This window comes from Ammospiza nelsoni, chromosome 5 (assembly GCF_027579445.1).
Source record: "Ammospiza nelsoni isolate bAmmNel1 chromosome 5, bAmmNel1.pri, whole genome shotgun sequence".
In the NCBI taxonomy this organism is placed as follows: Eukaryota; Metazoa; Chordata; class Aves; order Passeriformes; family Passerellidae; genus Ammospiza; species Ammospiza nelsoni.
The window spans coordinates 38,596,619-38,619,823 of record NC_080637.1 but is presented as its reverse complement, the minus strand read 5'-3'; the positions used below and the strand labels follow the sequence as shown (position 1 = coordinate 38,619,823).

At 36.1% G+C, this 23,205-nt stretch overlaps 1 protein-coding gene across 5 annotated transcripts in view; it reads right to left on the bottom strand.

Annotated features, from left to right (window-relative positions):
- Nucleotides 1–23,205, bottom strand: part of SYT1 (synaptotagmin 1) — a 345,898-nt gene that overhangs the window by 203,680 nt on the left and 119,013 nt on the right. For 4 of the 5 annotated variants that reach the window (XM_059471851.1, XM_059471855.1, XM_059471854.1 and 1 more), the window contains one exon: nucleotides 22,832–22,892. The gene's annotated coding sequence lies outside the window, so the exon portion shown is untranslated. Of the gene's footprint in view, nucleotides 1–22,830; nucleotides 22,893–23,205 lie in introns of all 5 variants that reach the window. The other variant, XM_059471853.1, reaches the window with a different exon arrangement.

Genomic DNA, 23,205 nt, shown 5'->3' with positions numbered 1-23,205 from the left:
ACAAAATTACCAGCAGTTAGCTTAAAATTCAATTTTAATATCCAGTAAGCTCTTACTTTTCTTTGATGCTGCTTCCAATGCATTTTTTGTTGCCTCAGAAAATACTGAGGACAGTTCCTGCATCTGGACAGCAGGTTGAAATAAAATGTCTTACACTGGACAATCAAAACTAGATACATCTCAAAGCACTGAGTTTGGTAGCAGCACTGTCCTAACTATTGGTATGAATGAATGTGCATGATCAGAATTATATATGTGGAAGCCATGAAGGGCCAAGCTTCTTCCACATTTTTCAATAGCCACAAATCTATCCAGCTAACAGATGTATCCAACTTCACCATGACCAGATGCAGTCCAAAAGACCTTCAGATTTTTGCGGACTACATTGGTTGATGGCAGACACCAAAGACTCACAGTACTTGTTAAGACAGACCTTTGCTAAAATTCATCCATCCACAGTGATGCACGGACTGACTAGATGTTTCCTCCCCAGCTGTTTAAGCTCATGGCAGGACAAGGTTCTCTCTTTTGTTCAGCTTCCCCTACTGAAATGGCACAAAAGGCTGTATGGAAGAAGTCAGTCCCAAGAGTGAGAGAAGGAGAGGGATGAGACCACAAAGGGTGCCCAGAAACTGAAATTGTGAATTATTTCTTGGAGAAAGAGGAAAAGACATCTGACCTGTGTGTGGGTGATTTTTTTCTCCACCTTGTCTGAAATTATCCTATCTCTACCTTAGAACTGTATCATGACTGACAGCCCAGCCTCATTCTGTCTGCTGGCTGGGGACTGTCCATGCTTTGGGACACTCATCGTGAGGATGCTCTCATGCAGTTCTCCCTCCCAGCTCCACTACCAAATACAGCACACAGCATGTAGGGTTTAAAAGAAAATATGAGGCGAAAATGAGAGCACTGCACTAATTAACTGCTGGGATTTTTTTTGAGCTGTTCATTTTCCTTGGTTTCAGAGCCCATAATCAATGATAACCTAAGATCAACTCAGAAAATTGCTAAATCAAACTTGTAGGTTTCCATTGGTAACGATTCTTTTGACAAGTCAAACGGCTCACAACACTTAATTTTTTTCTCCCAGGAATTTGAGTACAGAGGAGAGCAGGAGTGGCCAATAAACAGAGCAAAATGTTATTAGCTTTGTTCAAACTCTGACATTGAGTCTCCTAACTTTTAACCTTGCAGCATTCTGTAGTACATGGATCAGCAGTTTTTTCACTTCCCACCATCCTACATCCAGCCTTTGCACTGCTAGAAGGATTTAAGTCAGTACATTGCAAAAATAATTTTTGCTAAATCAGTCCCAAGCTCATTTCTGTTTACATTTACTCACATAACTCCTCTGACATTATACTGCCCAAGTATTCAATGCAATTACCACTGTAGGATAATATACTGCATGTAACCTTCTAACCAATATTGTGGTTTTATGTTTAAAAATTAATGAAGGAAAATGTCTTGGTTCTGCCATAGACTCATAATTTACAATTTTTATACAAACAGACACCATAACAGATTTTCTTGATACCCAAATAATTAACTATACATTTTATTTAACTTATATCTTCAAATATGGAAAGGAGAAAGAAGCCACAGACATGGAGCAACACTTATACTTCAATAAAACACATATTCCTAATCAAAACACTGGGTTGTAGGTGGTGGGGTGTAGGGTGGGTTTGGGCAGGGGTCAAAGAGAGAGAAAGTATTCTACAACATTATTCTACAGAATGGTGAATTTTTAAGGAGACATTTAGAGAACAAAGAGGAAAAAATAATTTTTTTTCTTAGAGAAAAAAGAAAGATGTTAGACCTGGTACCTAACTTTAATTTTTTTTTCTCCAACTTCAACCTTATTTACATTACCCAGTATATTAAATTACTCTTCACTTGTTCCCTTTATTTCTTTCAATACTCCTATGATGTTCAGTGAATGGTACTGTTTCTTGAGCTAGATGTGAAGTCCAGCTGAACTGGAAGTGTCAAATATCAGCTTGGTTGGTGCTTTTTTTCCCTAGTTCTGGACTGAACCATATTGGAACCAAATGCAAGCCTGCATTTCCCTCAAGTAAAGTGTTTCAACTCCAACTAGTAACACTAAGCTATCATTTTCAGCTCATTAAATTCACTCTTCTTACAATTAAAAAATTATAAGTGTAAAAATAGGAACATTTGAGTAGATCATCTATCAGTATATTAAATACATTTTTGCATTAATCTGCAATTCTATGTTTGACCTTGAGATTTTCCAAGGTTCTGACAATCAAGAAGCAAAACAGCTTGCTGTAAACATACTAACTAAATTTTTTGAGAATGGAAGATGGCACAATATTAAGCAAGTTTATTAAAAAAAAAGTTAAGTTCTTCAGTAGAAGTAAACAGTGACTTGACAGCCCAAAAATATCTCATTATCCTTTCATGGCAGCCACTTAAACCTCAGCAAAATCCTCTATTAGACCTTATAATCAATTTTTTTTTCTTGCTTTGTCCTCCAGCTGAATAAGTATGATTTATATATCAATTTTAAGAAGTAAATTCAGCAGTTTACTGTACAAAATATCTATTTTCAATCTACAGTTTGAGTTCTGTCATATGGAGCAACATACACGGAACAATTTTAAAGCCTATGTGATAGGCAAAAAGCTCAGACCTATTCTTATGAACTGCCAATAGTTCTGATTATTTTCTGATTCTGTTCGGTGTGCCGAAACTGTTGAAATTCACATACGGGGTATCTTCATCAAATTGATTAAAAATATAATACTAGGGGAAGAAGACATTTTGAGAAAAATGAAATCTCATGGATCTTTCAAGAAGTTTTACTCCCCCCTGTTTCCAGTCTGGCAGAAGGTTCAGCCTGGCACCAGAAATGTGCTGATTTCTGGGAAGTGTCTAAATCTGTCTAATCAACATGCCTGTAGAAAAAAAGTCCTTGGTTTCTCTATTTGCAGTAGAGACAAAGTATGAGCAACTATGTCCCTATCAACCAAATTTCCATCTGCAATCAAATTTTCCAGCTCAGAACTGGAAGAACCAAGCATTTGTACTGTAGAGCAGGAGGAAACATAGTAATACTGCTACGTACAGAATTTCAGAATAAAAGAAGCACCTTTTCTTATGAAGCATTACAGGTAACCAGACAATACAAAAAAGAACAGATCAGACTTGACTGGCTTTCAGTCACACAGGAAGGGATAAATGAAGATATGAATCATCTTCTGTAAGGATGGCTGGTCAGCAAGTATAGGTCTTGCATGCCCTGGGACCAACAATGGGCAAAGGGACTGGATAGGGAGAAGGGACAGAAACTAGAGGCCAGCCCAACAGCCAAGGGAGGAATGCGAGCCAGAAAAGAGAATGAAGAGGCAGAGGGTAGGAAGTGACTTGGGACAGAAGCATGAAGGAGCAGACAGATACAATACAGAAAAGAGCACACAAGCTAGCATGAAGAATGCATAGAAGATCCTGTGTGTCAAGACATGAACCATTATAGGTGGATGAAATCCAGAGAACAGCAGCAATGGAAAAAGAAGCAAAGAGCAATGCTAGAGAAGTGCTCCCCCACCAGAACCTGGCTTTGAACTGTTTCTCAGCACTTTTCCACTTTCCACAAATAACTGTGGAATCTGTTAACAGTGTGTCTTGCCTCCTTTCAATGTTGAGTCCCAAGGGAGGCCTTTAAAGCATTCTGTGCTACAAAAATGTAGCATTCTGAAATAATCAAGATGTTAAAGGTCCTGTGCTAATTGGGCACACAAAATGAATGGACACTTCTTGTACATTATGTGCCTTACTGACCCTTTTGTAAAATGGAACTAAAACCTTTTCCTTTTTTCACATGGGTGCTGCAAGTTTCTTATATCCAAGTACCCTTACTAGATAATAATGTTAAGTGTCACAGAAAAGCCCAGAGAAAAACACTAATAGTCCCATCTTCAGAGAAAAATGTGAATACAACATGTGAAGATCCCATTAAACAACAAGGATGAAACAAAAGTATGAGCATTTGCTGCTTCCCTGAGCATTCTATATTTTGCTTTTATTCTGGAACCTTCTCCCTTAAGTTATTTTATTATTTGATCATGCAACTAAAATTGCATATGCTGAGGCCAATGGAAGGGCTTACTTATTATTAGCAATTTATATTTTTCAATGTTTGATTTAAAACCTGCAGTTTTCAGTCTGACAATGTGTGTGGCTATCTACAATGCATTTAAAATCATACTACTGTTGTGGTTTAGGAATGATATTCTCCATTTTACTATCCCCAAAAAAACCATGCTGCCACTCACTCCCACTTTCCCCTCCAACTGGAAGCACAAAAGACATAGATCATGTGTTGAGATAAGAACAATTTACTGGAAATAGCAATGAGATACAGCAGGTAACAGCAACAATATTAATAACAAAAGGTATAACACAAGGAAACTACACAGAAAGTCCTTCACAATATGACCAGCTCTTCCTCACCACATTTTTCCCCACTGGAAAGAACACCTTTCTCCTCAGAAACAAGAGTCCCTTACTCCTCTCCTAGCAATGAAGTGAGGTGGTAAAGAAAAACCTCCAAGTCACAACCTCCCACAGCCACACACCTCCCAGCTACTGCCAAAAAATTAACTTTGTCTGACAGAAACCAAAACAACTACATTATGATGAGATTTAATACATTGTATGAAAAGGACACAAAAACTTTGTTGGAGCCTTTTTCATGTTAAATTATTTCAATTTCAGACTCTGATTTGTGGTGATTAAACACAAAGAACTACTTCTTTCAGCATTGTCACCATTGCCTAACCGTAGCTTATTAATTTGGAGTTTTAAGATAAACTGGAGGAAGTGTTCATTCTCATGGACAGGAACTTAAATGTATCAATATACACAGATGTACAGATACAGATTAATAATTTAATATAAAAATACATATTTTCATAAAAGAAAAATAAATTGCAGTAATTCCTTTCTCTGTCTCTCCTCCTCTCCCCAACACTGCAGACATAATTTTATATAAACATATCTCAATGGGAGAAAGACTATATCTGGTTGATAAGCACAACCACCAATCCAAATTTAATCTTCTTCCAAGTGTAGGTATATGAAAACTTTTTTTTGGCACAGGACTGAAAATGTGTTTTGTTTCCTATACTAAAAGCACAGTTGTCCTTGCATTACTGGTTGGACACAAAATGAATAATGAAACATGATATGATGAAATTGTAAAACTTTAAATCATCTGTAGAACATCACTTGATAATGCAGTCTGCTATGATATGTTAGACCCAGGTTCAGCATTTCCTGTTTCTAATGTAATTGCAAAACTCTGAACAGATATCTAAAAATCCAGCAACACAAAGTGTATTTTGCAAAAAAATTAGTTTCTTGTCTGTACTGGTGACCTTTGCATACTCATTATATATTCACTAACCTTCCATTCTACTTTGCTGCTACTCATATATGAAGAACAACACTAATTCACAATGAAATCGGTTATGACAGCACAGATTTCACTTGCACTATTTTTAGGCAATACTGAACTCATGTTTTCAGATTATTCTGGAGACTGCTCCATGTGTTTTCTCACCTGAAGTAGCCATTGCATCAGATTACTATTTCATTTATTCTGACACATGGATAATAAGCTGAAGGCTAGGTTTTCCAAGCCATTAAAAGTGCATTTATTTGTAACCCATTAACTCACTGTAAACATCTAACTTGTCCATGGATAATTTCAATCCAAACAGCTCCATAACAAATCACAGGCACTCATTCAAGGAGTACTGTGTTTCTTCATGAATCTTTTGAAACTGAACCAATTTCAGAGTGCGAACTTGAAAACAAGAATTGCCACCTTGCTTGGGCCCTCCTGATACGTGCAAGACAAGAATTATGTTTCACTGAAAAACCTAGAGGAAACCAACCACAGTGAAATACTCTGGTTTCCAAGGTAAAACCACCAACAAATTACATACAGAATGAACATTAAGTACTTACAAGGGAGCAACTAGTTAGCTGAACAAAGTCTGTGCTTTAAACATGCACTAGCTTTTACAAGGGAATTGAGGTGAACAGCTCAATTTCATTTCAGCTTCAATTTGACAAGAAATTGTCAATCAACACATGGAGGATTCTGGAGTTTGGCTCTGTTGTCCACTGTAGTGTAATTTCATATACACAAACTGGGTTTGGCAGTTTCAGCCTTCCAGAACCCAGTATTTTTCTGAGTGAGCTCTGTGGAATTCTTCAAGCTAATTTTCAGGCAAAAGAAAAATTAAGCCCATAAGATGTACAGGGACAAAATGGGTAAGCTGCTATCTCATGTTGTAGCTGAAATGTGACTGGAGGGGGGAAGTGGCAATAAGAAACTGGAACCAAGATAGGATGGAAGAAGAAAACATTGAACATAAAAGTAAGATAGAAGTCCAAACGAGTAAGCCCATTAAGTGAACACTTAAAAGGGAATAGATACCTCAGTGAAAATTTGGTGTCAAGAGACACTGACATCGAAAAATAAAGACAGAATAGGGAGAGTGATTTTTTTTTTTTTTAGGAAGCTACCTTATGCAGCTTTTTGAATTTAAGACTTAGTAAGGAACTAGCTACTTATAGTAACAAAAATGCACAACAAATGATGACTTTTGGTGAAGAAAGTATGGCATGCCCCCCTCAAACGCATGCTACATAGCTGTGTGGTCACTCCTATTCTTCCCTACTTGAAGAACTGAGAGGACAGAAATGCCTATAATCCCCTTTCAAGTTCATTAATATGACTAAAATCCAGATAAGCTTTACATCTGTTTCTCCAGAGTTTCAAACTGGAAGCTTCCCAGTTTGCAAATTGGTGATAAAAAGTTTCATTTTGCTTGCATAGCAGATCCAAATATATTTTTCTTAATACAGCCCAGATGTTGCGATCTCATAATGCAGCAGCTCTGAAAAGCTGTAAGAGAAGCATCATTTTGAGAATCTGCTTGTGCATATTTGGCCAGAGAACTCTTCCACTGGAGATGGAAAAAGCAAGTTTTTGTGAAAATTACACTAACCTTGATAAAACTGGCCTAAACCAACAGATTTAAAAGTATGGAAAATTTAACATTAAAATACCACCCTTGAAAGTTTTATAATGAGAAAATGCCTGGATTTTGCCTTAAAAGCTGTTTTTAGTTTTATGCGTGTTATACTTAAATTTGTACTTTTTGTATATGAATTCAGGTGAAAAAATGACATGACAAACTTTGTTATTCCAATTGCATGTAACACTTATTTAAGTAAGCTGCATTTATGGAACACAACTTTTATTTGTACATAAAGTGTTCTGTGGGAGAACAAGAAAAAATTATAAACTGAAACTTGGAGGTTCAAACTGAATGTGAAAAAACCCCTATTTCCACAGCAGGATAATTAGGCAGTTTACCCAAGAAGGTTGCAGAAATTCCATCCTTGGATGCTTTCAAGATTTGCCTGGAGAAAATGCCAAGCAATCTGGTCTAAACTCAAATGTTGACCCTGCTTTGAGCAGGAAGCCTGGCTGGAAGACCTCTCAAGATTCCTTCCAAAATGAATGATTATGTGATTCTAAGGCTTCAGAGTCAATCAAAATGTTTCTCTTTTTTCCTCGGCCAGACACCTGCTGATATGATACCAGCCTCCCTCTCAGTGTGTAAAATGAGGAAGAAGTATTGTGACCAAGTAGTATCTTCTCATCCTCATTGTTTAACGGTTTATCATCATCAACTCATGGTAATGAGCAACTAACATGCTAAGACTTCAATTCAGAAAATAAAATAAAGTGCTATGCAATCAATTACTGTGTATTTAGATCTCTGTGTTAAAGTGAAAGAGAAAAGAGCAGTTAATCTAATTAGAAATTGAGTGCTTATACTTTAGAAATGACATTAAAAGGTCAAATAGAATATGTTATCACATATTAATTACATAATTTGTGATTTCTTTTTCCAATACCAAAAAACTTTGTAGAAAAATGACAAGAAAGACAAAACAGGAAACCAGTGAAGCTGATGTGACATGACATCTCTTGTTATATCTATTTCTGACAAATCATAAAAATAATACTGCAAACATGGAAAGATTTCACACATATCTAAACAGCAAGAATCATCTGAAAATTTTTCATACATAAGTGTCAAAATCTTTTCACTCCAGAAGTTCAGAATTGTGATCAGTGTGAGTTCTAAGCTATCTGTTGTGCTTTCCTAATTCTGCCATGACACAAAACGTGCAGTTCCAAGACAGGCAACATAGGGGACTTAGGAAGGCAAAACTGCCAGTATGTTTGTTAATTTAGAAAAATTTGGGCAGGTCAGCCTAATCTGTTTATTTTCACATCACACTAATGTGGTGTTACAAGTATAAAAATCATATTACTACTATTATTAATAAGATAAGCTTTTGTTATTAATGAAGTGCAACAGAACAGTGGTTTCTTATGACCAAGCTTCACAGAAAGATGCATTCTCATCATTGTGGTTTCCAGACTGAAATGGTTTTAATAAAATTAGGTACACAATTTTAAAAAAGGCCCTAAGAGAAAAGACCAGAACTCTTAAATGTAGAATAAATGCTGCTTTAGAAAAGAATAACTTTTCTTTAAAGACTTTCATAGTCTACTGTAAAAGTTGTGGAGGTAATAACAAGCTATGATATTGACCTGATATTATTCAAGATTAAGTTTATTCAAGCCAGAGAGAATTGCCTCACCTGGAAATCTAACCTTAGTGTGTAGAGGTGTAACATCTATAAGTTAAGATGAATTTCAAAGATCAAGACTTAACAATTTACTTCTTATATAGCTAATTATAGCTAACTGCTGGCCACTTATCTGCCTGGAAGTAAGACTGCAAAAAGTGTTTTGTGTTTTAAAAACTGCATAATTATTTGCAAGTAACCATGGGAACCAGCATTAACCAAAATGTCTTTTTTAGTGCAGCTCTCCATTATACATATAAACTTCAGTGCTTCCCCCCTAAAAGCCCTTTCTTTGTTCCTCAAGCTTTGACAGAAAATATTAATTTAGGTCTAAAGAGTGAATTTAACTTTTACTGCAGAATGGAAAATAACAGCACAGACAATAAGAACTGATAGTTTCCACAGCTGCCTGTAATCCCCACTGAAACTGGGGTAATTATATGCAGTCCAGAATACAACTGCTTTATATAGTGACTTTTGATATAGGGCTATTATATATTATTCTCACTCCTGTTAAAGACCATCATTGACTCACTTTTATGTATTGCAATTTCAAGAGACTCTGAACATGCCCTACAAAAACAGACTTTTAAAAACATACTCATAAATTAAAAAAAAAAATAAACCCACAATTTTGTCACTTCCAGAATACCACAGGATTACAGAATTTAACTCCTTTGCATGGGGGAAAAATGGTAGATTTTTTGATTCTCATAGTCAGCAGCTAAAACATCACAATGGGAGAAAATTCAAAGTTTCACATATCCATGTTGTTGTTTAAGCTGCACTGTGATCTGGAAAGTCCAAACAGGTATCATTGAAGACATGGAAAATAACTGATCTTTTCTTCCTAAACTATAAACATCTACATCATTCACATAGAGAAATAAGGCTTAAAGAAACCAAGTATTTATTAATTGTCAGCAACTGACAGAATGGTGAACTACAGGGAGTTAATTAGGCAAATGCCTTTTGCTAGGTTACCTCAGATATGCATCTTTTACTTAAACAGCTAAAAAAAATCTACCTGTGCATCTTACAGCTCTACTGGAATAAACGGGTGCCATTTTAGCAATTATATTTCAAAGGCATCACACAGTGCTTTGAATTGGATAGGCTCAGTCTCTGGGGAAGGGCCCTCTATTGGGCTTTCCTGAAGTAACACACAGCTGCTAGTTTGAAAAGTAGCATTGCTGTAACCTGGGGGTGAACTGCTTGCTCGTCCTGACAGCAAGGGCTGCTCACTGTACACACAAGAGAAAACGCAGAGTTCCACATCCAGGCATGAAGACAAATCACCTGAGTGGGATAAGAGTGCACAGCTAAACACAAACAGACCACACCAGAGCATCTGACCTCCTGCTCTGTGTGTGATAGCTTTGGCAACTGCCCATCCTACAGTGGTGACTGACAAAAGGAGAGACAGCTACAGAAACAGAAGACCCTGTGCTTCAAGAAAGTTATTTTCAAGATGAAAAGTTTCAAGACTCATAAGCTTAGACTTAATACTTAGTATTAATTACTTACTAACAGATACTTGGTAGTCACCTGCATATCCAAATATAATAAACACTAAATATAAAGACATAAATAGTAAGATGCACAACACGAAGAAATAGCAAAACGTAGGGGAAAAAATACCCGAACAAGCACAGAGGAAAACCCCCACATACCATAACAGAAAAAAGATCCCTTAGAACTGACTCATCTTTCTTAGCAAGGTTTATCTAGCTAGAAATCATATCCTACCATGCACCAACAATTAACTACAGTAGAAATCTGCTCTATTTTCTACCGAAGGAGAGAAAAAACTTCTCTTCGAAAATTAGAGTTTTGTGAGACGTGAATGGAGTTTTAATGTTTCCCACAAAACTTTTCCCAACCAGACAGAAGTTTTTCCAGTGCCTTCATACTGTGCCAGCAGGTATGTCCTACGTAGGATCACCCCCTTGCCACAGATCCGCTGTTTTAACAGCACAGCATCTGCTGGATACTTCTCCACACATGAGAAGTATAGCTGAGCATCACTCAAAGCATTTGCCACTTCTGCATGTGATTGTAAATGATTAAGTTTTAGAACTGCTAATGTGAAGAATTCCTTATTTATATGACTTAATAAGGCATTAGGGATACATGACCATGGAAAGTGAGTGAATCAGAGCAGAGGACATGTTAACTTTACAGTAAATATGTAAACTCTCATGAATTGTGTAAGGACTGCACAGTACAGTATTTTATTGGTGATAAAACAATTAGCAGTATTGATACATGAAACTCCAACCAAAAAAAAAAGCAACTTCAGATTTCTCGAGCAAAGTCTTGTATTGCAACCCATTGTTCCAGAGGGGAAAAAACAGCAAATGTCCATAAATGTCATGCAGCAGAGAAGCGCCACTCCCCCAGCAGCATCAGAAAATGATAAGGCAACCAAGCCATGGATAAGCTCTTATCAAAAAGCCTTAAGAGGGATAAAAGACTGTGCTCACCAAGAAAAAAAGATATTTCTCTAAAATAAATAGAAAGTCAAGTCTTAACCCACAGAAATACATACCCTGTTTTACACAGTCAAGTTGCTTCAGTGTCCTCTCCAGAAAGATACATAGTTGAGAGATGTGCATGTACCATTACTAGTTTCCCTAAAAATCAACTTAATTAAGAGTTGTTTTTTAGCCATGCACAAAATCTATACATCCAAAACACACCTGACATCATTTAGTCTGTGAGCAAGCATCAGTATAAACCACAGACACCTAACTGTGTTTTCAGTTACACCTGGGGCAGCGTTCAACACCACTTCAGACTACAGTAACTGCTGCCTACAGATCAGACAGTATTTGTCACTGCCAAATATTTTTTTTAACCAGGCACAGTCTAGAAGACAAATGTAAAGCCTTCTGAATGGCTAGTCATATTTTGGATGAAAATGACAGAAGCTCAACAGAAAATATACTAAGGTCAAGGCAATGACAAGAAAACTAACTAGAGGCAATTTTTTATCAGGGTATCTAGAGAGCTTACTAATATTTTGACAAAACCTATACCTTCATTCTTCTAGCTCTGAGTTATCATTTTTCTGCTTTACCAATATAGCTAACACACCAGTAGCAAATATCTTTTTCATTACACCTTTTTTACATCTTTCAGATGTAAATAAATAAATATTCAGCCTTAATGTATTTCTTGACCATATTCTTTTCCTACACATACCTCTTAACTTACCAAAGAACACCACCATGCTCATCCTTATTTCTTCAATTTCAGTCTTTTGTTGTTTCTGAGATAAGTCAATATACAAGTCACATCAAATTCTAGGTGACCAAGTAAGTTTAACTCAATCAGAGAAGAAAGAGGCAATAATACATATATTTAGCATCTGAAGTGAATGCAGCTCCTATGGAGATTTCTTTTAAATCTAAATAAATGTGAACTTTCATCCTTCCTCTTTTGTATTATCACGGCAAGTAGCTAATCCATTCTTTCTTATCCAGTCAGCCTACTGTATTTTCTAACTATTTCTACATGCGACCTAAAAAATATTCTGATCACTTGAAAATAAATGAGCAAATCCTTTTTACTGGCACCACACCAAGTCCAAATATGATAACTGAACTGAAAAAGTCAGCAACGTGACAGCTGATGAATGCTTCTACTTAGAAACATTCTGACTGCTCCTGTTCTCTAATTTTGGTGGTTTTTGCTTGGGTCAGTTGAGTGTTTGATTGTTTGTGACTTAAACCCAGGGTTCTCCTTCTCCTGCTTGTTCCCACAAGTGTTAACTATATACTTCAGTTACTTTAACAATACTTACATATAAAAATTATTTCCTTAAAAGCATTTATAAATCCCCAGACTGAGATAACTTTTATACAGCAGGTTGTACCATAGTATAAAATCAACGGATGCAGCTCCACCTGTTCTAAACTGATGAGTTCCAAGATGTTACATGAATTCCCCAACTACCCTGTCATAACCTCCTGCTAAAGAAGTTGTGACACCATATATATGGTACTTCTAGGCTAAAAAACTAATGAAGCAATATTTTGGTAAGCAGAATATACATCTAGTAAAAAGCAAAGCTAAACAGTCACATATGGCTGATGATGATTCATCTCCTGAAAGCCACACATTAAGTGTGGCAACACAGTGGTGTCAGGGGTCATGGAAATGCCTTTACTCACACCTCAATCAACATTTTAGAGAACCCTGAGAGAAGACTTCAATGCATTTTCAGAGCCATGATGTTTTTAAGTAGCAACAATTCACAGGTTGTCATACTGTTGCCATCCCATTTCAGGGGTTCCATACCATTGTCTCTTTATCGTGAAAGTTTCCTACCTTCTTGGTGTTTCTCATGGGCATCTCCTCAGAGCACTGACTCCTTCACAAAGCAGCCAACTGACTCCAGTTCCCTTCTCAACCAGCCACCCCACTCTTTTACAGCACTCTTCTTCTCATTGCTTACAGCTGTGGCCTATAAAAGTCAGGTCTGCTCCTAATCTTTGATAATTAACTCAGTTGCAACTCCTTAGGGGTAAGATTAATTTCTACACTATTGTTATTTTCTTATATTCTATCCCACTACATCATACAGTTCTAGTGTTATCTGCTTCCCTTCTACTGTGCAATTCTTAATAGTCTATAATGCATAAACTGCCTCTTTATCTTTTATTTCCAATGGATTAACTCACAAAAATAGTTTACTGGTAAATAGATTGCTCAACAGTTTATGGAATCTTGTACACAATTTTAAACTCTCCTCTTAATGTTACACAGAAGTGGATGTGCTGTTTCTGAAAAACAATACCTTGCTTAATTATCCATACTTATTTTCAGGTTGTATCTGTAGCATTCAGCTGGCTGATAGTTGCACTTAAGTGATGTTGTTCCTGGGAAGCTAATGCTGAAGAGATGCTGTAAACCTGATATAATATATGGCAACAAATAAAAGGACAGTTAGGATTAATAAAACAGAGCTTTATTTTCTCTCTAGAAACAAGGTGACGATTCAAATAACCCCTCAAGGTTTCATAATCGTATCATATCTCCTTTTTTATATACCAAGTATCAGAGATTTCTCTTCACAACCTAATACCATACTTTTTTAATAATACACATTTTTTCATTTAAGATTCAAAAAATTCAGTTTCACTCTAGAAAATAATAATCTGTTCCTCTCTCAGAGTTTCTGGATTGATTTCTTTCAATCTAGCTTTGGAATTCTATCTGAGAGAAAGCAATTTGACAACTGAGGACATAATGTTCCAGCAAAGCAGAGGAAAAAAGCTAGAGACAGAGCAAAAGCAAGTGAGCACGCACATGTGCATCCAAGAAGAAAGGTCACACTAACATGAATTTCTTTTACATCTTTCAGATGTAAATAAATAAATGTTCTGAGTGAAATATCTGATCAGCAGAAATCAGAAGCTCTTCAAACAAATCAGACATTGCATGCTATAGGCAGATAATTTGAAGAAAGTAGTATATGCTAAGGGCTTTACAACCAAAAAAAAAGGCACAAAGATAATGTATGCATGTACCATTTTAAGCAAATTTACTGTGTTCTATCTGAAGTAATGTAACATTATAGTGCCATACCCACGGCAGGTAGAAAAGGAAGAAGTAGGAACAAAGCGACAGTTTGCTGACTGGGATAAAGAGATGCCCAAATTGCTCTGAGCCTATGTTAAAGAAACAAATGTTTGCAGAGGGAAAAAGTACAAACCTCAGGTTCATTCACTGCTCTATAATACAACATTAAGATATCTGGTCAGGGGGAGGAAGGAATGTACACATAAAAACCATTGCTTTTTGTCTAGACACATTTCTGATCACATAAATGGGCCCCATCCCAGCTTGAGCCCCTCTTTGCAAACTCAGTCACAACCTAGTTACAGTACTCCCACAGATATAAGTTGTTTTTTATCCCTATTGCTATCTTTTTGAAATCCCTATTATGAAGAAGATCAAGAACTATGGGAACTACAAGAAAACAAATTAGGTGACACAGTTATGAGGGGTCTTTTTCAGAAGAGTATCATCAAAGTACTCTAGAAGGGAAGATAAAATTCAATAAGCAAATCCAGGGGAGGGCCACAAAGATTCTTCATTGTGAGGGTGGTGAGGCACTAGAAAAAATTGCCCAGAGAGGCTGTGGATGCCCCATCCCTGCATGTGTTCAAGGTCAGGCTGGATGGGGCTTTAGAGCAACCTGATCTCAGGGAAGGTGTCTCTGTCAATGACAGAGAGATTGAAACTAGATCAAGGTCACTTGCAATCCAAAAAATTCTATGATAATATGACTTAGGTAGAGTTACCAATAAGAAAATAGTAAAGGGAGAAAAATGGGAATATGAACAAAGGAAGAAAGGAGAATCAGAACAAGAAACAATATAGGGCTATATGCTATAGCAGTAAGAAAATAATTCTACCAGACCTTTCCTTTACCTAGCCCCATCTCATTATTCAGGCTTGAAAAGGCTGCTGTTTTTTCCCAGGAGAATGAATAAGGGAGGTAAAGAGGGCTTTTATCGGTAAAATGGGCAGCCAAAAAACCTGTTTGATATTTGTAGTTGTTCATAGTCTTACACAGGTATTCTCAAGATTAGGAACCACTAAGCAAGACAATGGTTTTTTTTGAGGCAGTTACTTAACAGCAAATATAATCTCAATTTCTTTTAAAATGCATCAAAAATAATTAGGTACTAATGAACACATTTCTCAAATACAGTGGCACCTTCTAAGAAGCTTGAACTGCTGGACAAATCAATATTCAGAACAATCTCAGAGTCTGAAAGAGTAAGATAAGTAACAGCAGTACACAGTTCTGTAGTTCTTCAAGGTCTTTGCAATACTGAGATGGTATGAGTTTATTCTTTTCACACCAGTAACAATACTATCAGTTTCACCACTGGAGTGAATTCCACTCCCCTGGAAAGTTACTGTGTGCCACCATATCAGTTTTGAAAAGGAAAGCTACTCAGGAGGATTTAAGCAAATAATTTATGTCCACTAACAAATCTTGAAAATTTCAGTCCCAAAGAAACTGATTCTATTCTCCTTAAGAAATGTCTAGGAACAAAATTTTAATGTTTAGATGTAACACCCATTTTAAAACCTACCTATATTTGGCATATTTGGCAATATTTGGCCTATTTGCCCAAGAGTCTGTAACTATCCAAAAGGAATCCCTGTTACCTACAGGAAAAACAATTAACAGTTTAATACCTAGTGGTTTATTAACCAATTGCTTAATAATATTTAAGACTTCAAACTGCATTATCTAAAGTAAAATTAGATCTTTAAGCGAACTCTGTCCCTGTTAATAATTTCATTGAAACTAAAGATTCAACTGCTGAGACAGAACTCTAAGAACAAATACCATCAAAAATAGTTAAGGTTGCATGGTCTAAATGACATCGTATTCCACTTTTCTCATCCTTCTTCCTAAAACCAATGTTCTTACTTGGCAATGTAACTTATAAGGATGAGTGAAATAGGCTTTTGGTAAAAGAGCAGCCTGGGCACTATTTCTGTTAGAAATGAAAAGGTATTGGGAGACCTATTACGTGAAAGATCAAAGTGTACCTCTGTTCAGTACTAGCAGAGACCTCCAGGCTATCATGCATTTTACACAGGATCACCAGACTTTGCAATAAATGTTTGGGAGTTATCTTTTGGAGCTTCAGCCCCTGGACCCATGCAACTGAATACAAATCTCATCTTTCAATAAAAAATACACTTATAAACCTTGAGATTTTGGAGGGACTAAAGCAGTCATAGAAATTGAGCAATAACAGGAAAAACTCCCAAGTATGTGGCATATGGAAAAACAGAATCTCAGCATTTTTAATCACTTGACTAAAGCTTTGTAAATGGTGAGACTGGTAAGATGGCCGAATGTTATGTGCTTTACGAACAGCATGTTCAAAAACTTGTGCCCTCAGCTCAAAGTACTGTTTCATTTATTAGCACAGCTACAAGAGTCACTAGTATGAAAGACATCAATCAATATTGCTCTCAGAGCTGTCGTGCAGAGGGTCCTCTCACAGCAAAACCATTCTTTGCCTCTTTAGCTTGCAGAGCAAAACTGAAAGTGCAGCAGCAGACACACTGCTGATATTCCAGATTGATGTTCCAGAGCACTTCAAATCACTCCTAATTTCTAGTTGTTCTAATGGATATCCCCCCCACCCAAAAATCCTAATCCTAGGAATAATGCCTTTCCAAATATATTAAGTGTTGAATTCAGTGTTCTCAAAGTTGTTTACTGTAAGAAAAATTCTACTGTGCCTATTCCATGTACTTCAGATATTAATATAAACACAGAAGATTGACGTCAGAAAAGATATTTTTATGTGCTAATGGTTTTGCAAAACATTTTCGTTTACATGGAAAAGTAACTGAATTTCCTATTTTCCTCCCATTTCCACAGTTAAGTGTTTTCAACATAGTTGTAAGTAAGAGATATAATTGTAAACAAGTCTAAGATGCGTCTTTTCCCATTTCTGAATAAACTCTTGAATGAGTTTCGTTTACATAAGGAAAGCAGTCAAAATGAGATGCTTATGACAGCTAGGTCTCTTCAAAGTAAGATTTATAGTATGAAATTTTAAAGAAAAAAAAATCATATTTAAAGAAAAAAGTCATACTTGGAGATGATCCAAAACTGCCAAATAATGTCCCTTAGTGATCACCAACTCCATCCAGGGGAGTCCTCTTAACCTGTATGTTTCATAATCACTTGTACCAGATGAGGTATTTCTTGAGTTAAGCTTCATGCACCATAAATACAAACCAGAAAAATTTACAATAAAGTCTATCTCTTATTTCCTAATCAAAGCATAAGTCACGACAAGAGCAGTGACAGAACAGACTGTCTCCAAGACTCATTGGAAATTTGGGTTGGAAGTGACCTACCATGAATTTCTTCGGTGTCCGAAGCTAACCTGGTAGTCTTTAAAAGTGCATTGCGCAACAAGATTAAGAGTTAGAAACAAAAGGGAAATACTGATTAAAGCTTGCTCTCAGAAAAAAAAGGAAAAAAAAAAAAAAAGGAACACCAATTTACCCAAAAAGTATGCAACACTGCAGATGTCTACTAATTTTGTTTGATTGTATTTAGAGATGGGACCATAATAGCAGTTACCAACGTCAGCAAAGCTGCATTATGATGACACAGTATAATTCTTCTTATTGAGAGATTTTAATCACAAATATTTCACAGTAACTAAAAGTAAAAAAAAAAAAAAAACCTAAACAAATTATCAATATCCCCATCCAAAAATAGGCAGAGCCATAATAAAAACTGCAGTAGCAAAGAAAACGTGACATTAAAATTTCTTTGATGTGTGGATCATAGAAGCAATTACTTATAGTAGCTTCTTGGAAGTTGCCTCAGTAATTGTGTAGAACTGCTGCAATGTTTACACATTGTATGACTTAATGCCAAAAACCAACTCTTTTTTAAATGGAAATGACATTTCTCTGAAAGAGTCTGATTTAAAATCATAGCCAAGTTGATATTCAATGTGATGTTTATAAATAGCCAAGTACAGGAACAGAGAATGCAACAGAGGAGAATGAGGATGTTAACCCTACTGACTGAAGCTGGCTTATGAAATTCCAACAAGAAAATTACACTAATTAATATTTTGCTTTTGAAACCTAATGTGCAAAGGTGGTTAAAATCTACTGCCACAGCAGCAACCCAGGCATTTGGCTCCTACACTTAAAAAAGATACTGACTTCTTTTAATGTTTTTTGGTGGATGAAAAAGCAGCTGGTAAATACAGTAGTACTTCGGAATAAATATATATACACAGTAACATTGAAAAATGGAAAATATAACACAGATTTCCAGTTCACAATTTCCAAATAATAGACAAAATATCAGGCAATATTCATTGAAGCCATTAAATGGCTCAAATGGTTAAATTCCTAGCTGAGAAAAAGATGATTACATGACTTCTGGGGCACTTGGAAAACACATCATTTGAAAATGTGTCTAGAAAGGTATGTGTTTACCAATTAAAGAAAAAGTTTAGAAGCTGCAGAAGATAAATTAAATGGTAGGGACTAATCAATCACAGTGCTAAAATGATAGATGACAACTAAACTGAAGCCCCAGGGAACTACAACTACTGAGCCATTTTGCAAAATTAGGCTGCATAACTAGCATACCTCAAAGCAGTACCGAATCTAAATCCATGGCAGAGATGTCACATTAAAAAACACAAAGCGGTGTCTGTAATACAGGAATGATAAAAAGAAAAGAAAAATAAAGTTCTGCAGCACAGAACTTTGTAAGCATATAAGCCATAGAGACTAGACTTCTCTGAATAGCCTTGACATGATAACCAAAAAAGAAGCAATATAAACAACCTTTACATTATGCAAATGCTACTATATAATTGACCAGAAGTTCATACTTTCACTATGTGAGGAAAAAAAAATGAGTGAAACTAATTTAGGGGAAGACCTCATTAAAGACTTAAGGTAATGGAAACACTCCAATGAACAATTTTATCCAAGCCTGCAGTATATGCACATGAATTTTAATTTGTAATGACGAAACCTGTGACAAAATGGCAAAGAACAAGGAATGAGGGCACTTCATGCTGCTTCTAGATTACTATACTGCGTGAAAAATTGAAATAATAACGTAAGGGAAGGTTATTGTGATTACTACAGAATATTCAGGAACCACAGGCTCATTTCTTTTTGAATACTCATAAATTCAACTTTTACAACTTTTCCAAAACCAAAAACCCCATCATTTAGCTCCTTTATCTCTGGTACATTACATACCTCTATATATAATATTGTAAATGATAAAATATAAAACACAGTAGCTTTTGAAATAGATATTAGGACAAACAAGGGAAAAGTTGCATGCTCATGAGCTAATGGTAAGTCTAACATAAATTTAGTTTTTCTACACATAATGGAGTCGAACTGCCCATACAATAACTTTCAGCAGGCCAAGCCTCCTCTCATCTGCTCACAGCAGAGTCTAGATTTTGGCCATCCCTCTCCTGTACCAGCACTGTGCTTGTGCAATCTCCTAATTTATGTCACATTACCTGAATTTGCTTTATCAAACAAGAGTAACAAAAAACCTGTTATCAACCAGCCATCAATTATTTGCCACTTCTTTGGTACACCAAAGTTTGTGGTAGATGAAATCTGATTGCTGCTGACCATGTGAGGACAATGGACACCTTTTTTTGAACACATGTTGCAAGAATTTTTTCCTGTTCCTCAAAAGGTATCTGCAATCTTTTGCAATATCAAATACAAATGACAAAGGCCCTTGCACTTAAAATAAAGTTGGGAACATGTAAAACCCACAAAATATACTATACATTATTGACTTTTATTTTATCCTTTTTAAAATAAGAACAATATTGATTTTAATTTTATTTTCTCTATATGTAGGGAATTCAATCTTTTTTTGCCTCTAAGCACCAGATACTTTAAATTTTAGACTTTAATTCAAGTTGAAGGAAAAAAGGTATTCTGAAACAACTCCACAAATTCAATTTATCAAACCTAGTGTCAGAAGAATGACTGGTTCCTTTGTGTAAGAATAGCACATGTTCTCAAGGGTGTTGTTAGAAGGCCCAAAGGTGCCATACATGAAGTTCCCTCTCTGGGAGAACGCACAGCCTGATCAAGCTGGTTACATTGTTCTCACTGATGATGGATGAGAGGTAAGAGTAATTTTATTTGTTTTATTATTCTAATTTCCCATGTATATTGCAAAGAGAGCGTTAAATAAATTTCACATCACAAATGTTAAATAACCACTGCAGAGTTTCATTTTTGTAATTATATATTCATTATATGTTAGATAATTTGTAGTTTATAATCATAATAGCACAATTGATAAAATTAACCATGGATAATATGAAAAGGTCCTGTCAACCTATTCTGCCAGCAGAAGAGAGAGAATTTGTATGTGAAGGAGTACAAATAATAGTTGACTAAATTTTTCTCACTATACACAAATAAATCCACATTATTTTGAAAGAGCTGCCTGTGAATTCTGGCCACTTGACACAGAAACACAACTGGGGAGAAGATCTTCAGAGTCTGCAGTAGTGAAATTTATTTTCTACAAGAAGGTCTGTAATAATTTGTAGATTTTTGTAAATATAGATCAGTTGAATTATACAAATTGCCTGGAAATGCTAGCATTTATTCATGTAACTACCAGTCACCTGCTGCCAAAACTTCAGATCCAGAGGGCATAAAGCATAATTGATTAGGCTGAAGGTATCCCATGCATTAAATAACAACTTCCAAAGTTCCACTGTTTCTTTCCACATGTCAAATAAAATTGCAAGACCTCACCTACATTACACTACATTGTAACCCTTTGTGAATTCCTTAGACATAGGCATATGGCATTATTCTGTGCATTATGACCCAAAACCAGCAATAACACTCTTGGTCTGCAGAATGCCTATCTGATACTAGAAATAGCAAGCTTAAAATTTGCCCAAGATCAGAAACATTCTGCAATGCAGCTCTGCCAAGAGTAAGAGGAGATGGCCCTATGTGGGAGATGAGAGCAGAAAATGTGAAGCTCGAGCCGACTAACTACATGGCCAAAAATGGAAAGATAAAGGGTAAAAAGAGGCGTGATAGCAAGTAGGGAATATAAACCACAGGAGCCACAAGGGAAAGAAGAGAAAACACAAGGAAAATATGACTGATAGAAGAAAAAATGAAAAAAAATAAAATCAAAGGAATAGATAAATAGGAGTTTCGAGAAGTTTTCTAGAATTTTCTGGTACATATGTATCATTTGCTATATATCTAGAAGATGCCCACAGGTAATATAGTTTAGTACAGTGTACAAATAACCACACAGGTTCACAAACAAGCATTGTGTTTCCTTAGATTTGTGAAATGCCACACATTTCCTTTCATGTTAAAGCCCATCATCAAACTTGTCAGCCCAGAGATAGAATAGGTATTTTTTTGCTATTGAGATTTACACACACTTTTTTTCCAATCAAGAATATTATTTTTATTATTTCTCAAGAACTATTGAAGATTTATTTCTATTCAGAACTACCCTGTCCCATACACCAGTTTGGCTAAATAAATAGGGACTTAATATACAACATTAAAATTCCTTATCTTGTACTGCCAAATGTATATTCTAAAAGCAGAATGGTGCTAAAGAACACATTCTCTGCACATTACCTACCGTCCACAATTATCTACCTCAAAAAAGGCAGGTTCTATTGGCACCTAGCACAGAGGAACTGTTTTGTTGGAACTGTTAACAGAAATGTGTTAACACAAGTCCACCTGTTCTGGTTCTCAGAAGATATCACCACCTGTTAATACCCAGAAATGTGGTACACCCATATAATCAGCTACAGTTCCCAAGGCACACTACTTTGGATTGGCAGTGACAGCAGTGTCTGTGCTCTACTTTGTCATGACTGGTACTTCACCAGCAATCTAAGATATTTTTCTAGGGACAATGTCAATAATATCACCTACAACACAAACATGGCCCATTTTCTTGTCTCAGAAAGCAATCTTAATTTCTCGGTGTTTGACAATGCTGCAGTTGTCAGAGGCCAGTGCAGCCATGCACTGAGACTGGTTGCAGTGCGCAGTGAACAGCACAGCCATGACCAGGGCTGTTCAGAACAATGAACCAGTGGTTATGTGCTTAATACAAACCCATAAATTTTGCTCCTACACCAACTCAGTGGGATCTGACTACAGCAGTGAATCTGTTTTTCCGCAAAATTTCACGCGTGAGCAAATGTTGGTGTAATATTGTTTTTAGTTTGCTACTGTTCAATTTCTATTGCAATGTATTTTTACTGAGAAGAAAAACAATATTCTCAGTATGAGCAGCAATGAATGCACTTTTTGTGGATTACCTGGGCCTCTTACCTGAGATGATTACAGAATTCGTAAAAGTCTACCCCTGTGAAATGAAACTAAGTTGGATACAGGGCAGAGATGTTCCCTGCACTAATTTCTTCCACTTGTTGGAAGAACTGCAAATGTGAAAGAATAAAAAAAAATTAAAAGGAAGTGCAAGTCATGTTTAGCTTTGGAGTATATAAGTTGGTCACTTACTGTTCACAAAAGAGAATGTGTGCTTAACTCTCTTCTCTTTGTTTATTCAGGACTCCACACTCCTGAAAGAAAAAAAAATACTTGTGTTTATCATCCATTTTAAATTAACTATCTAGTTTCATTTGTGCCACAGAAGTCTGCCATTTTTAAACTTACTTTTGGCTTACCCTAATATTTAAAATCCTGGGCTTTTGTGAAAGCACCCAGCAGAGAAAATTTGTATCATCCCTTTTCCTTAAAAAACAGTTTTTCAGTCTTAGATACTACATTAGCAGCAGAGATGAGAAATCTACAGGTTCAGGGAACAAATCTCTCTTGAAACCTCAGACTAAATGCCAGGCATCCTAATTTTATCTGGGCACCTGCAGGCCTCCC